The 4,445-nt window shown below is 44.8% G+C and overlaps 1 protein-coding gene across 1 annotated transcript in view; it reads right to left on the bottom strand.

Moving 5' to 3' along the window:
* The window catches only part of Ak9 (adenylate kinase 9), a 128,348-nt gene that overhangs the window by 123,360 nt on the left and 543 nt on the right, over positions 1–4,445 (bottom strand). The gene's annotated exons all lie outside the window — the stretch shown is intronic.

Here is a 4,445-nt window from a genome sequence, read left to right as displayed (position 1 = left end):
ATGACTGTGAGCATCCACTTCTGTATTTGCCAGGCACTGGCATAGCCTCACAGGAGACAGCTATATCAGGGTCCTTTCAGCAAAATCTTGCTGGCACATCTTATTTTCAAGAACTTGTAAATTGCTTATATATTTAAATCAATAAAATACTTACTCATCTATTATGTAAATAATAAGAATAACAAACTATTTTTCTTGGCTACAATGATGTAATTATGAATGTATTTAAAGACCCAATTCTTGAGAACTAAAAAAATCACAACAATATACTTTAATACATCAATGTATCCATAAAAATTAAAATGGAAATTATAGAATGTTAAATTCATGCTTGTATTACTAATTAAAATTTAAAATTTACTAAGTAAATTTTAAAAAGAAGAAATAAGAGAAAATGTGAAGATGTAACCAACAAAAATAAAATGTTGGAAATAAATTCTAACAGATCAGTTTGAAAAGGCAAACTTTGACAGACTGGATTTTAAAGATGTTAAAGCTCTTTTTGTAGGCATCATATCTGATGATAAACAGGTCCAGCGCTCTCTCCCTGGACCAGTATTTCTCAGTTATTGCTCTTGAAATGATGTGCAGATTGTGCAGAGGGCAAAGAGAGATATTCACCCAGGGGAATTTAAACCAGATACGAGTTTGCAAATACTTCAGTTATTTCACAGCAGAACATCCAGGCAACACCACCCACAGACTGAATTCATTTCTGGTAAAGTTCCTAAAAGCTTTTAAGAAACAGAATCCCACAGTAGCTGAGGTGGAAATGCTGGACCTGCTTTGGCAAATGATTAGAGAAAGGCCTTAAAGGTTCACAGAACTGATAAGTTAGATGAAAATGACTACGAGGTCAGAGAATGTATTAGCATGCTGTGCTCTCTGGAATGGCAAGGGCTACTCTGTCATTAATGCCGTAAGAAACGAACATGCAAAGGTTCATTGCAACTAGTCACTGGTTGGGTTCGAGGCCTTTGGCTTCTGCTTCACTATCAGTATTAGATCCTCACTGTGACTTCTCTCAGATATCCTGTTGTTGCCCTGTGTCATTGAGGTCCTGCAGCTTTGGATCTTCAGGACCAGCCCCTTACATTCTCCAGCAGTGCATAGGTGGGGTAGATGTTGGGGTGAGCCTACTCAAAGCCCTGGATCTGGGCCTGGGTAGGGGCTGAGTTGGTCAGCCTGCCAGCTCTCCTGGGCCCCTGCTACCAGGGCCAGCTCTTGCTCTCCTGCCCCTGGGGCTGGCTCTCCGGTGCCCACACCACCAGGGCTGGCTCTACCTCATGCAAGCTCTGCAGTGGTCTGTGCACTCATTCACTGAAGAGGAGGCTAGGAGTCCTCAAGAACAGACTGAGAACACTCCACAAGTATTTACACTGGTGATGCCTTAGTTCTTTTCCAAGAGAAGCTTGTAACCACCAAGAGGAGAGCTGTGGGAACTGACATCTGCCTTTCTAGCAAGGACCTTTGGGTGGAGAGCCCTCATGCTGAGCGAGAGCTGCAGCGGCCCAGTGGGTGATAAAACAGAGAACTGTGACAGAGCCTAGGCAGGTCTGGGAGGGCAAAGCTAAGGTTCCTAAACACGTATTCCGATCGCCCCACTCTAGGCCCTGTTATCTGTCTCTTATGTTTCTTTTTTAGGTCAAAACTCAGGTAGCACAGCTGTCAGAAAGAGGAGCATCACAGGAGAATCATGATATATTGATGCAAGTTGTAAATGCCACACAGCTAGATTTTAGTTGCTCTGGCAAATAGCTTTGAAAAACAGCAATTGAGGTAAATGTTTCTATGAGCAGAGCCTTAAGCAGAGTTTATACGTCCTCAAACTGGTGGGAGATTCTGAATGGCTTCATCAGGGGCCCATAGGAGAAGGTCAGAAGAGAAAAGGCCCATGACTGGACTTGCAAACCGCTTGCCGGATGCATTTAAAGGGAGATCTTCCCTGCCACACTCTTGTGTAACGGCTTCCACTAATTCGAGTGGGATCTGTGACTTGCTTTCATGATTATTTTATATTACATTTGACTTCATCTTAGCAGTTGGAGAGAGGCTCAGAAGTAAGCTGCCACACTGTGGGAGGACCATGCTGTAGGGAGCAGTGTTTGGCCTCTAGACGTGAAATAGCCAACAGCTAAAGGAAACAGGAACCCTGGTCCTCTTGCCAGGGATGAATTTTCTCAATCATGGGATGGATTCTTTCTTAGTTGTCTATCCAGTGGAAAGTAAATCTCAGTTAACACCTGATTGCAGAGGGCCCCACTGATCTATGCCAGGTCCCCTGGCCATGGAAACTGTGAGGTAATAAACACTTTAAGATGCTCAATTTGTAGCAATCTGTTCTGCAGCATAGAAAACCAGTTCCATTCACAAGGCATACACCTGTGAAGATGTACTGAACAAACAGGTGAGCAAGATGATTATCCAGTAAATGCCAGCCAGTCTTTCCTGGCTCCTCGTCGTTCCTGATGGTCCCTAAATGGAACACTATGGTGGCAGGGATGAAGTGGCTGAGACTATGCCGTGGTTTGGTAGGGCTCTGTCACACTAGTTGCTACAACCGATGTTCTACATCTCCACAGCAGTGATGAGGCTAAGACTTTAGTACGATACAGTCTCTTGAGGAGGGAGAACTCTCATCATTGACAGACTGGCTATACAGGACTCTTCCCACTGCGAGGGACCAGTGACATGGGGGTGGGGGAAGGTGAGCGTGCCTTCCGTATCTGTAGTCTGTTGGCCAGCACAGCTGGGCTGTCTCATTTATCACCATGAAGCTGATATAATATTGCATCAAATCAAATGATCCTCTTTACAGTAAAGATTGTAAGATGCATGTGTAAATGTGAGCTCTACTTTCTCTGCCACACACATCCCGGCTCACTTAGAAGTCACTGGCGTGTTAGACAGACATCTCAAAGGTACTGGTGCGGCACTTTTTTTTTTTTAGCATTGTATGGGACAGAGGCAGCCAGTGTACTTCAGTGTACTTCAAGACTAGAAAAGTGCTTTGAGCCAAGGACCAGAAGTGGATCTTATCCCCACCAACTTACGAGTGACCCGGGCAATTCTGATTGATTTGGGAAATTTCTCACAGTTTTAGACTCTGGTGGTAGCAGACTGTATTTGTTTGCTAGGAGAGATGGTTGTATCAAAGATCTCAGTCAAGGTTTCACAAAACTAAAACTATTGCTACCAGCTGGTCCCTTTCGAGCCCACAAGCCCATGAGGAGTACTGGCAGGGGAGGTAGGCTTGGTATGATAGAGTTGGGATTGGAGAGGTAATCTTAAACTCAGGATTCTCTGGGACGTGTATTCATGCCATGACACAGGGATGGAAGCAGGACAAGCAGTTTAGACTCACATTAGTCTTGACCAAGAGTAAGGAAGACCTAGAAATGTTGGAGATGGGGATGAGTGAGCAGTTAGAGACCTGGGGTTAACTGCAGGGATGAATTCTGCAGCTGACCTCGTCAACTTCCCGAGTTACTGTCTTCAGGACTGGTGAGGGGCTGGGTCGGTGTGACCTTGGTGTGGGGACAGTGGGTGTGAGTGGTTACAGGGTGGAATACAGCAGCAGATCTCTCCTCATGCATGTGCCAGACAACTTTTCTAGGTTACTACTGGACTTTTGGCTACCAGCTCTGTCCGTGAACTTCCTCTGGCTGCCACATCCCCTCTGTTTGCGCACAGGCAAATTGGAAGTTCCAAGACATCGAGCTCTGCCTAGCAGGCTTCAACCAGTAATAAAGGGAAGTTGGTGAGTAAACACAACGTCCCTCCTCCTGATCCCCCGAAAGGAAATGGTTCCAAGGTATGTACTCCTCATTCCCCAGTGAGCTTAGCTGCAGGGAAGCTTGTGTGTCAATATCCCCCTTTTCCAAGTGCCCCTCCTTGCCCAGCTTCTGTTCCTGGGATCACCCTTATAGAAACAACTTGGTACTTTTGTTTGTTATCAGTTGGACTCCTGGGTGATGTAAACTAAGAAAATTCTCAAAGGGAAGTGCACCACTGTAGTATAAAATAATAATTGAAAACAATACTTGAAAACCAGATTATATTATTTTTAAAAAGTAACTTTCCTAAACCAAAAAGCCCTGCAGATGTTTAGCTTGAATTGGGAAAAGTTGGTTTCCATTATGAAATGGAAAAGTTAAAAGGTGCATTTCAAGATGGAGATAAGTAGATCTCTGGGGCTTGCTGGCTGAGGGACCACATCCAGCTTAGCCTCTGGCTTACACATTCGCGTGTAACACACACACACATACACACACACACACCAGCGTAAAATGCCGAACTGAGACTCCTGCTCTCTTTCTAGTTTCTCAATAAAAAAGATGTATCAGGGGGCTGGTGAGATGGCTCAGTGGGTAAGAGCACCCGACTGCTCTTCCCAAGGTCCGGAGTTCAAATCCCAGCAACCACATGGTGGCTCATAACCATCC

Source organism: Mus pahari, chromosome 9, assembly GCF_900095145.1.
Source record: "Mus pahari chromosome 9, PAHARI_EIJ_v1.1, whole genome shotgun sequence".
Classification (NCBI taxonomy): domain Eukaryota; kingdom Metazoa; phylum Chordata; class Mammalia; order Rodentia; family Muridae; genus Mus; species Mus pahari.
Note: the sequence above shows the minus strand (reverse complement) of the source record. Positions and strands in the feature narration are given on the sequence as shown.